We start from the raw sequence: 11,006 nt of genomic DNA, 5'->3' as shown, positions 1-11,006 counted from the left end.
AGTCGGGAGTGGTGCTGACTGAAAACAGATGATTTGGAGCGATTCGCGCGCCATCTGTTGGTCATTCTAAGGACTTATTGAACTACCCTCGTATTTCATTAATCAATTAGACTTTGTACCGACGCTTAAAATATTTTAATATTTGTATTTCACAATTTCCTTATCTTAAACAAAACTAAAATTATTCAAAAATTATTTGTCAAAGTGCTATAATAAATCCATTCGAGTCATTTTAATAGATGCTTAAAACTTTTAGAAGCTAGAAAGTAATGAAAAAATATTTAATACATTTTGTAAAATGTTTCCGAGTTTTAAAATAGTTTCAATTTATTTAAAGCGTCATAAATTCTTTAAAATATTTTTAAATGACCCGAACTTTTCTCAAAATCTTAAAATATTCCAAATTTAAGAATCTGGCTGCATCACGGGCACATTCTCCTTGCGCGCTGCGCGCACGGCTCGCCAATTTAAGCGCGCCTAGGGCGCTCATCAGCTGAATCTCGCGCTTCACCCTTAATAATGGGTTACCTCGGGCGTCGCGCTTTGCGTTTAAAATGCTTCAATAAAACTTTACCAAAATTATCTCTTCTAAGTTTCTCAAAGGCCTGTAGGATTTGAGGTACACATTTTAATGGTGACATTCGCGCTGTGCGCTCGATTTTCGGCAGACATTTGTAACCAGGTTTTGCTAAATCTTTTTTTTCGTTACTTTCGTCATTTTTCGAATTTTAAAATTACTTTTTACTTTTTATTTATAGTGTTATTTTTCAGTATTAAGACAAAAAGTACGCGTCCTATGAAGAAGCGATTCTTAAGGAAATTTTAGATATTTTTGGGGATAACAATTTTGGTTAGTTTACCTTTTTTCGTACTATATATTAGTTTGACGATAAAATGGACTTCCTGGTTTTTCATTATTTTCCGTGCAATAAAAATGGGAATTTTCGATTTTAGAAGAAAATCCAAGAATTTATTATGACAGTCTTGTAGGGCTTTCTAAAAGAAAAGTTTTTCTTTTCTTCACTTTTTTTCATTTTAGTGATATAAATATCCGTACACAAACTTTTCAAATTCAGAACAAAAAGTGGTCTCAAAAAATTTCAGAATGCGCTCACTTTTTGAATTCTCATCAGAATTTGCTAGTTAACGAACTCGTAGTTTCTTTTAGAACCTAAAAAAAGTGTGTCAAAGATGAATTTCATCCGTTCATGTTCTCGAGAGTTTTCGTATTTAAGGCTGTGGGAACGGTGCGGACAAAAATGGCGAAATCCATGAGACACTAAAAACTTACCAGTGGTCAATCATAATTCGGTTTTGAGGTTTAAAAAATGCTCTTAGAATATTTCCTCGTCACCGAAAGGGGTTCCATGGTTGTGTCGTATGCGCTTGCTGTCTTATTTTTTTTTTTTAAATCGGCTAAAAGCGAAAAAATGAGAGTAAAGTGGTTAAGAAAAATATACGAATGGAGACCAAAGCGACTGACAGCTGTTTGGCGCTGATCGATCAACGTTACTTTATCGTACTACCAAGCATGTGCACTGGCGGTAAATCTGCTGCTCTTGGCGGGAATTTCAAATTAGAATAAAAATGCGATTTGTGTTCTTTATATTGTAATTGTTCCTTGACATGACTTACTTGGCTTCGGAAAAGGAAAACTGTTGAAAGTAATAGAACACTCATATTAATCGCATAAATTTCTGATTGAAAATAACAATATCTGCAGATTTGTGCAGAAATTTAAAAACGTTCGTCATTTTAATATCGAGATATATAGTATAAATTATTTTACAAAGCAGACGTCGAATTTACTAACAAATTTTTGCAGGAAAAATTTGCAATAACAAAGCAAATAACTACCTTACGGGCGCTCACTTTTTAGAAAACTAATTTCTACGCCCTGATTCGCAAAGATTCATTATTCTTAGATACCGAGACAGTGCACATGGAGAGATTCAATGCAAAAAATTAATTGTTGTATTATTACTACTATTATTTAATTATTTAAATAAAATAATTCAATTAATGTAACTAAATTAAATCAATTATTTAATTAAATTAATTAAATAATAGTAGTAATAATACAACAATTAATTTTTTACATTGAATCTCTCCGATTGCACTGTCTCGGTATCAAGGAATAATGAATCTTTGCGAATCAGGGAGTAGAAATTAGTTTTTAAAAAGTAGGCGCTGGTAATGTAATTATTTGCTTCATTGTTGCAAATTTTTCCTGCAAAAATTTTTATACTAAATTCGACGTCTGCAGTGTACAATAACTTCTATTATGTACCTCAATATTGAAACGACGAACATTTTCAAATTTCTGCAAAAATCTGCAGATATTGTTATTTTCAATAAGAAATTTATGCGATTACTTAATATTGATTAATTAATTCATTATATTTTAAAAATATTAATTAATTAATTAATATTCTGTAAAGTGAAATAGGCTTATAATCCTTACCTTATTCATACGATTCTACGTAATGCGCTATTTCTATATATGTTTTGCACGTTACAATACAACAAGATATATAAATAAATCATTAAATAATACATTTTTAAACTTGAAAAATTATTATCAATTATTATCAATATTATCAATGAATATAAAGAACACAAATTGCATTTTTATTCTGATTTAAAATTTCCCCACTACCATAGAACCCATTTCGGTGACGGGGAAATATTCTGAGTGCATTTTTAAAACCTCAAAACCAAATTATCATTGACCGCTGGTAAGTTTTGAGTGTCTCATGGATTTCGTCATTTTTGTGCGCACTGTTCCAACAGCCTTAAGGCCGAACGGACGGACAAACAGGCAGACAGGTGCCTTCGTAAAAACCTGATTTACGGTTTCAGGGGGTCTCTAAACATGGAGATGCATTAAAAAAGTTTGGTGTCAAATTCCGGAAAATTCTAATACTTTCTCAACCATAACTGATTCGGTAATCTTTTAAATTCTACTAAATATTTCTTCAATTTACCCTATTTTTTATTTTTCAATCATACCAAATTGAAACTTTTTGCTTCAAACTCTTCTAAAGTTTTTTTTATGAATTTTAGGAAATCGTTTGTTATGTTTAAAACCCTTTTTGAATTTTCTCTTATAGTTCATTTTTAAAAATAAAAAATGATTTAAAATTAGATACGAATATCAGAATTTTTCTTATCTTGTCACAGCTTCTAAATCTTCTTAGATCAAAAAATAAATCAAATGTTTTATTTAGTTTCGATTTATTCTGCAAAATTAAAAAAATTGCCTTAAAATCTTTCTAATTCTTCTTTGACTATTTTTGAAATCTTTTAAAGTCGTTAAAAATAATCTCTTAAAATTAGTTTTACGAAATAAAATTGTTTTTAATCTGAAAAGAAATGGTTTCGGTTTAATTTCAAGGAATAATTTTAAATGCTAAAGATTTTGAAATGTGAAATAAAAGAATATGGAAGACTTTGAGACCATTTCTTTTAATTTTTCAGGATTTATCAATTTTTTAGGTCAACTACAGTTTGTCAGGGTATAAAAAAAAGTTCTAAAAATTAATGGAAAATTTTTCAATGATTGTTTTGTAAGAAATTTCATGAGAAAATCGAAAAAAGATCACAAAAAATTTTGAATTGTATACCAAAATCTTAAAAAAATGGGAAAGATTTTAGAAAAAATTTTTGCAATTTTACCATATTACATAATTTTAGAACAAATCTTAAGGTGAGTTTGTAAGATATTCAAAAGTTAAATAGATTTTTAAACATTTCAAAAATAGTCAAAGAAGAATCTGAAAGATTTCAAGGCAATTTTTTTAACTTTGCAGAATAAATAAAGAATAAAGGAAAAATTTAAATAATTTTTAGAAATTAGAAGATTTAGAAGGTCTAGCAAGATTAAAAATAACAAAAAAATTTCTTATATTCGTGTGAAAATTTTAAGTAATTTTTTATTTTGTGAAATTAACTTTAGGAACAAATTGAAAAAGGTTTTTAAACATAACAAACGATTTCCTAAAACTTCTAAAAATAGTTAAGCAAAGTTTATAGCAAAATGTTTTAATTTGGTATGATTGTAAAATAAAAACGTCAAAAAATCTGGTAAATTTAAGAAATATTTAGTAAAATTTAAAAGAATTTCGAAAGTTTTCAAGCGAATGAACAATGTTTCTTAAAATTGGTGGGAAAATTTAGAAAATTGTCAGGCAATTTTTCAAATTTAGAATGTTATTTAAAATTTGTAAGAAAAATTCGTGCCAGTTAAAGGAATTTAAGACGTTTTAAAAAAATTACAAATACTGAAAAACTTGGAAACATTTTCGAAAATGTATCAAACATATCTTGATTCCTTCCTAACTTCTGAAAGTTCTTAAAATCTTTTAAAAGGACTTGGAATTTTCATAATATTTTATAAAATCCTATATTATAAAAGAAAAATTCTCTAAAATCTTCTAGTTTCTTTTTTGACAAGCCTGGAATAATTAAGAGTATTTTTAATTTTTTCAAGAATCTTATGATAATTATATTGAGATACTTTTAAAAACAAGGTGAGAATATTTATTTTTTTGTTCTTAATTGTCAGAATTCAATTTCAACATGAATTTATTATAGCACTTCGAAAAATTATTTTTGATTTTTTCATATTTATTTTGTAATTTTTATGCATTTTTCCTGTGATACTAAATGGTTTTGTATAACATCAAAACTAGGAAATTAAAAATTTTTCGTATTAACCCACAAAAAAAGTATCCGAAGACTCCGTAAGCATGTTTACTATCATTTCCCAAATTTTTAAGAAAAAGTCTTTATCATTATAGCCTTAATCAGCTTATTGAAAAAACCATCCTTTTTGGTTAAAATGCAACTGTTTTATCTAAAATTAATCTACGACAGCAGAGAATTTAACTGCTTTTTTAAAAATTCTACTTTTTCGGTTGTGTTCAACTTTTGTTCTTTCACATCAAAATCTCTTTTGGTTGAGCATCAACTTGTTTGACTTATTAATTGTACAGCTTAATAATTAGATTTTAAATGAATTAATTTTTTGAAAGTAAAATAAAATTAACTAAGTACTACAAAATTTGAACTGCTTTGCATCACGAACATTAACTTCAACTTAGTGATAACAAATGCCAAACCTCAACACAGTGATTTTTGAGCAATTTTTAGCGCTTCATAAATATTGATCTCCGAAGATATGTCAATTTTTAAATGAAATTTTTCATCTTACAGAGTGAAGAAGTTGAAAAAGGAGGTCTAGTTTTGGAGTAAAGCTGCACAAATTAATCAGAGGGGGTAAGTTTTGGTTTTCAAAAATAATTATTTCAATTAGAATAGTTCAAGATAAAAATTCTAAATTGATTTGATAGAAACCTGATCAAAGAATTTAAATATTTTTGATTGAAATGTCATTTTTTGTTTTCTAATTTATATTTTTTCTTGAATTTTCTCTTCTTTAATAACAAAATTATTCTGCTTGGTTGAAAATTCATCTTTTGGTTAACAGTTAATCAATTTTTTTTACCGTTGAATTCTGTGGTTGAAATTTGTTTTCTTTTTAAGATATTTTTAACTATTTTGTTAAAAATTCATATTGTTGAGTTAAATTGAATGTTTTTTATTTTAATTCAAATCTTTATAGATTCCAAAATAAAATATTATACATTTGGTGAAAAATAAATCTTTTTTAGTAGAAAATGTATTTGCTTTGTTAAAATTTAATTTTTGTTTAACTAAACATGCATTGCTTTACTCTTTAAATTTCGCTGATTTAGAAAAATTTTTTTTTGTTAAAAATTAAATCTATTGAATAGAAAGGCATCCTTCTGGGGGCTAATTCCCCTACTTGGTTAAATTTTGAACCGTTTTGTTAAAAACTGTACTTAAAAATTTTCAAAGATTCATAGTTTTCATTGAAAAATAAAAATATGTAGAATGGTAAAATATTTTAAAAAACGAAAAACGGATTTCTTTTCAAAAGGAGCGCAGGATGATCCTGAATATGCATAATTAGCTTATATTGCATTGACGAACTAAATATAAAAGAAAATTCATATTTTTCTTATATTTATGCAAAAAAACTCGAAGACAATATTCAGTATATATGTAAAAATGTTAAAAAATCACTTCGTTTATTAATTACTCCTATTTTTTTCATGCTTATAACTTCTTTTTAAAATAAGGGTTGATTTTAAAAAAGCGATTCATAGCTCATTATAAAGTAAAACATTGGCGAAAATATATAGCCTAGTCATTTTTTAATAATTTTTTCAATACTCATTTTCATTACAGGGGGCAGTCTTTTTTAAATGAGGGTTGACTTTACAAAAGCGATTCATAGCTCATTGTGAAGCAAAGAGTAGCAAATAAGTATAACCTAGTCATTTTGTTTAATTTATTGATTCTTGAATGATTTTTGTTCAGGGCGCCGTTGAGTTGCTGGCAAGCTAGCCCCCACCTATTTTCTTGAAAACTAACAAAGAAAAAAATTTATTTTTTGTTAAAAAATCGAAAAAAATAGGAAAAAAATGCATTCTATGAAAATTTTTTTTTCCGTTATGGGCGCCGCTGAGTTGTCTAACCTGACAGGAAATTGGTTTTGGTCTCTGTGACATTCTTGTCACAGAGCACAACAATTTTTAGTCAATCCTTTTGATGCATCTGATAGACCAGAATCTATCAATCTATCATGAGTATTAATCAACCTAACAGTGCTAAACAAAAAGTAAGAACGAATTCAATCCACGTATTATCTTTAATGGTTTTCTTTTCTTTAACAACCTTTATTAAATATAAAAAAAGATTTGTACATAAAAGTAATATACAGTTAAGTTTATGACGAATACTTTGAAGGCACCTATTTTTCGGTGAGAAATTTTATCTTATTATAGAATCTATTTGCTGTAGTTTACCATTCTTATTATTTACCATCATGAAAATAAATCTATTATGGGTATTGTGTGAAAATGTGTGCAAAACCCCACAATGTCAGGTAATTATTCGTAAAACTAAAGGACTGAGCTTAAAGACTAAATAAACGAATTAAAAGTAACAGCAGCATGGAGCTGTGAAAATGCTGCAACTCATTAGTTCTTTTAGCTGGATGTGATAAGGCATCTTAGCTTTAAGTCTAAATGGCGCAGTATCTCGAGTATAAATTTTTATTTCTTTAAATCAGCAATTCGTGCGATTTGGTTTTGATATAACTTTCTTGCTGAGCTGTGAATTTTGCCTTAAGCGGGCTTCATATTGCAGACTTTATATAAGTATATGATCCTAGTCTTAGAATTCGCTTTAACAATCATTTGCAAGGCACTTATTCTGAACAATTTGTAGGGTCTTGATGTTTTTTGCTGAGGTATTACTTCCTATAGGCGCAGCGTAGAGCACAGTTGGCTTCACTATCATCTTATACAAAACTATTTTTTTAATGCTAAGTGTGCTGCTCCTGTCAATGAGACATTGCAGCACAACCTAAAGTCTTGAATCCGTTCTTCCTAGCTTTTTTAATTTGCGAGGTAAAGGTAACCATATATTTAAGAACACCTCCTGAGCGCTCGACGCTATTTTTCTTTTCTATACGTAAATAATTTAGCATAACGCCAGGTACATTTTTTTCCTTAATCTTCTTATAAAAAATAATAAACCCTGTTTTATTTATATTTAACTTGAACTTTTAACTATAAAAAGCAAGCAAATGCTGAACACATTTTTGCAGCTTTGTAACTTATAGTACCTTGTTTTTTATATTATCTCGTAAAATTTCGCCATGGGGGACACTTGCTGCAATCTTGCGTTCGTTAGATTTTACGCTTTTTACCGTAACGACAAATTTCCTAACAGCTAGGTAACTTTGCAGAATTTTCACTATACAAGTTGGAAAGTTGCACCTAGAAAATTTTAGTACGAGTTCTTCGAACGACATGGTATCTTGAGTTAGTGCTAATATGACTTGTTGACCTGAGAAGTTAATGTAAGGCATTTCTGTTCGGTCTGGAGCCAAATCGTGCAGAAATTAAGTTTTTATTTTTAGTTTCACGATCAATTATTCTATTTTAGATTATTTCTTGAAAATTTTACTAATAGTCGGCAAAAGACTGATTGGACTGTAACTGACAAAAGACTGATTGTCTTTCCCGGCTTTGTGAATAGGCAATATATTCGCAATTTTCAATTATTTGGGAAATATGAATATTTGATTTAATCTGCGCTAATTCTTTGATTGGCCAATTCGTGCCAACTAGCCTCGGCAAGATCCATAGTAGCAGTGTCTCCCATTTCAAATGTCATGCACTGAACTTTTTCATAATGTGTAGCTAGGATATTGGACTTATCAGGGTCACTGTGAACAAGCCTCTTTTTATCCCTCAAGGCGAGTATTGCTTGCATAATAGTTTTTAAAAAGCATTTTGTCATTTTATATATAGAATTATTTTTAGGGTTAAGGCTATCAAGCCTTTCAAGCTTTCATTATTGTGGTTTACAATTTTTTCTTGACAGTGTTTGTGAGTCTATTTTTAATATTACGAATTTAATCAGTATGTGATCATTGACACATATCTCTTAATTTGTTTCTAGTTTAAGTCAAGTCTTTAATATCGGAAGGCGAGCTGTAGATTGCATACACTCACCATACTTTGGCAAATAGAATTGATTCCACCAACGAATGTCGGACGACTGCTGCTAAGGTGCCTATACTATCATCTACTTCGGAATCGGGATTTATACTTTTATGAATAGCGACGTTTTTGTTGACAGACTGCCTAAGCCTATCCCACTTTTTCTGTTTGTAATTAAGAAATTTTTGTGTATGACAAGTATCAGAGTTAGATAAAACTCATGATTATGACTTGTTATGATCAAAGTCAAGTTCGTCCAAGGTCTCTAATTTTAGATGACATTTAACATTTCTAGCTAAGCCTATTTCTACTGTGTCTGGGCTGCCTTTATTATAGGGGCCTAACGTACGGCCATTATGATCAAGTATCCTGTACATTTTATTAACAGTAATGTCCATGATTATCTTTCCATTAGCATTATTATTTTTATAGTTCTAAACAGTGTTTTTCCATTTAGATTACCATAAATAAGTAGTTTTTTACCTTATTTGTTTAAGAGACAGAGGTAATTGTAACAAATTTTTTGTCTCGTGTGCGTTGTAAACTAAAGTGACTATTAATGCATCGTTGTGTTTAAAAGCTACGGCTTTCAGGCTGCTAGTATTTATTAATATTTAATAATATTGGGTCACACTTTCGACGATGATCATAAATCCATCCCTTACAGTATTATCTCTTCTTTCTTTCCGGATGGATTCATACACATAAAGCCTAAATTTAGTATCACGTTTTAATTTTGTTACATATAAAAGCATTATATCAATCTTATTTCCAATCATAAATTGCTGAAGTTCACCATGGTTTTCTCGTAAGCCATTGGCGTACCAATGCGCCATTTTTAGTGAGTTGATATTAAAATTACTTACAGACATTCTTGTTAAAAATTGAATCAGCAATTTAAAGTCGCTCTAAATCATTACTCAAGTTAATTAAGCTATTAATAATTTCCTTTCCAGCTCCAACATCTTACGTGTATCAAATATTTTATTTAGTCTTCGAACTAAAGTGATTAGCTCTTGCAGGTCTTCAAGTTCATTTCCCTGGTGTCTTCTCCCAGGAACACATAGATTCTATCTTTTAGACTAAGCTGTAGCCAAGTCAGCTACCTCTCTTCTGACTGTAGAAAGCACCGGTAAGTTGGTTGCTGTTAACACAGGAGCATTGGTACACAGTGGTTGTCTCTCGATTAAAGAATGGCGTCTGTATTCAACTTTGGCCAGGTTTTTTTAATATGTTGGGCATTTAGAGTAGTTAGCCGAATGCAGCTCTCCGCAATTTGCGCATTTGGGAGGGATCTCCATGGTCTTCTTGCACGTTACTGTTAGATCTTCATTGTCGCACTTGGCAAATCTAAGAGTATTTCTGCAATAGGCAATTCCACGTCCAAATCTCTGGCATCGATGACTTTGGCTGATCTTTCTGCTGTTTCTGTATTGTTACCAGTGTACTCGAACATAGCGAACGTAGCGAATATTCTTTACCTTTTAAGGATCCATGCTGTGAGGAAAATCTATTAAATATATATGTTGATCTGAGAGGAGCTCACCTTTCTCAGTCTTTAGGGTTATGATTTTTTCATATTTAACACCCTGCGGATCCAATTCATCTTCAAGTTCCTTGTACGGTATGTTTGACAGTCCCTTCAATACAATTCTATTCGTCTGCATCTGCTTTGTCGGATACGTATCATAATCACACTGCGTTATATCCAATTCCTTTAGTAGCGTGGATTAATCGCCCTCATTCTCTGTATATATGGAGAAATTCTTTGGTGAATAGTGGAGTTTTGAGACTCTTTAATAAAGTATTTCATAGTTGTCACAAATCCTGAGTAATCATTTAATTCATGAGAGATGATTATGGGTGGCATCTTCTTTTTTTGCCAATTGCTGCGTGGATGTGTTCTTCCAGATCATTCTTCGTTGCATCCTGATTCTTATTCATATTTTCATCCTGGTTAGGATTAGTCTTATCACTCTCCTCATTGTTCTGTAGAACCTCAAATCGATTGCTCAGAGGAACCGTTGCTAGTTGTTCAGAATCATTTCTAGGTCTTTTAAGAGGACTGAAGCCCCACTTGTCAGCCATTTTCAACTTCTCATTCCACTCACGTAGATGTGATAGACATTGCACAATACTTGAATTATAATGTACGAGGGTAGTTCAATAAGTCCTTAGAATGAAGTATAAAAACAATTCTTTTTGGGTAATTTTTTTTTTATTTTTCAACATAATCTCCTTGGAGCTCTATACACTTGGTCAATCGCTTTGCAAGTTTTTTTAATCCTTCAGAAAAGTGCTTTTTCGGAAGTTCCTCAAAATAAGCACTTACAAAGGCAATGACGTCTTCGTTGTCTGGAAATCTCTGTCCACCGAGCCATTTTTTCAAGTTTGGAAATAAGA

At 30.2% G+C, this 11,006-nt stretch overlaps 1 long non-coding RNA gene across 1 annotated transcript in view; it reads left to right on the top strand.

Annotated features, from left to right (window-relative positions):
- The window catches only part of LOC117168770, a 451,138-nt gene extending 445,856 nt beyond the window's left edge, over positions 1–5,282 (top strand). Inside the window, exon 3 of the long non-coding RNA XR_004466550.1 lies at positions 5,218–5,282. This is a non-coding gene — a long non-coding RNA (uncharacterized LOC117168770). The remainder of the gene's footprint in view (positions 1–5,217) is intronic.
- The last annotated feature ends 5,724 nt before the right edge of the window (positions 5,283–11,006 follow it).

Source organism: Belonocnema kinseyi, chromosome 3 (genome assembly GCF_010883055.1).
Source record: "Belonocnema kinseyi isolate 2016_QV_RU_SX_M_011 chromosome 3, B_treatae_v1, whole genome shotgun sequence".
In the NCBI taxonomy this organism is placed as follows: Eukaryota; Metazoa; Arthropoda; class Insecta; order Hymenoptera; family Cynipidae; genus Belonocnema; species Belonocnema kinseyi.
The sequence above is the reverse complement of the archived record's forward strand: the minus strand, read 5'-3'. Positions and strand labels throughout refer to the sequence as shown.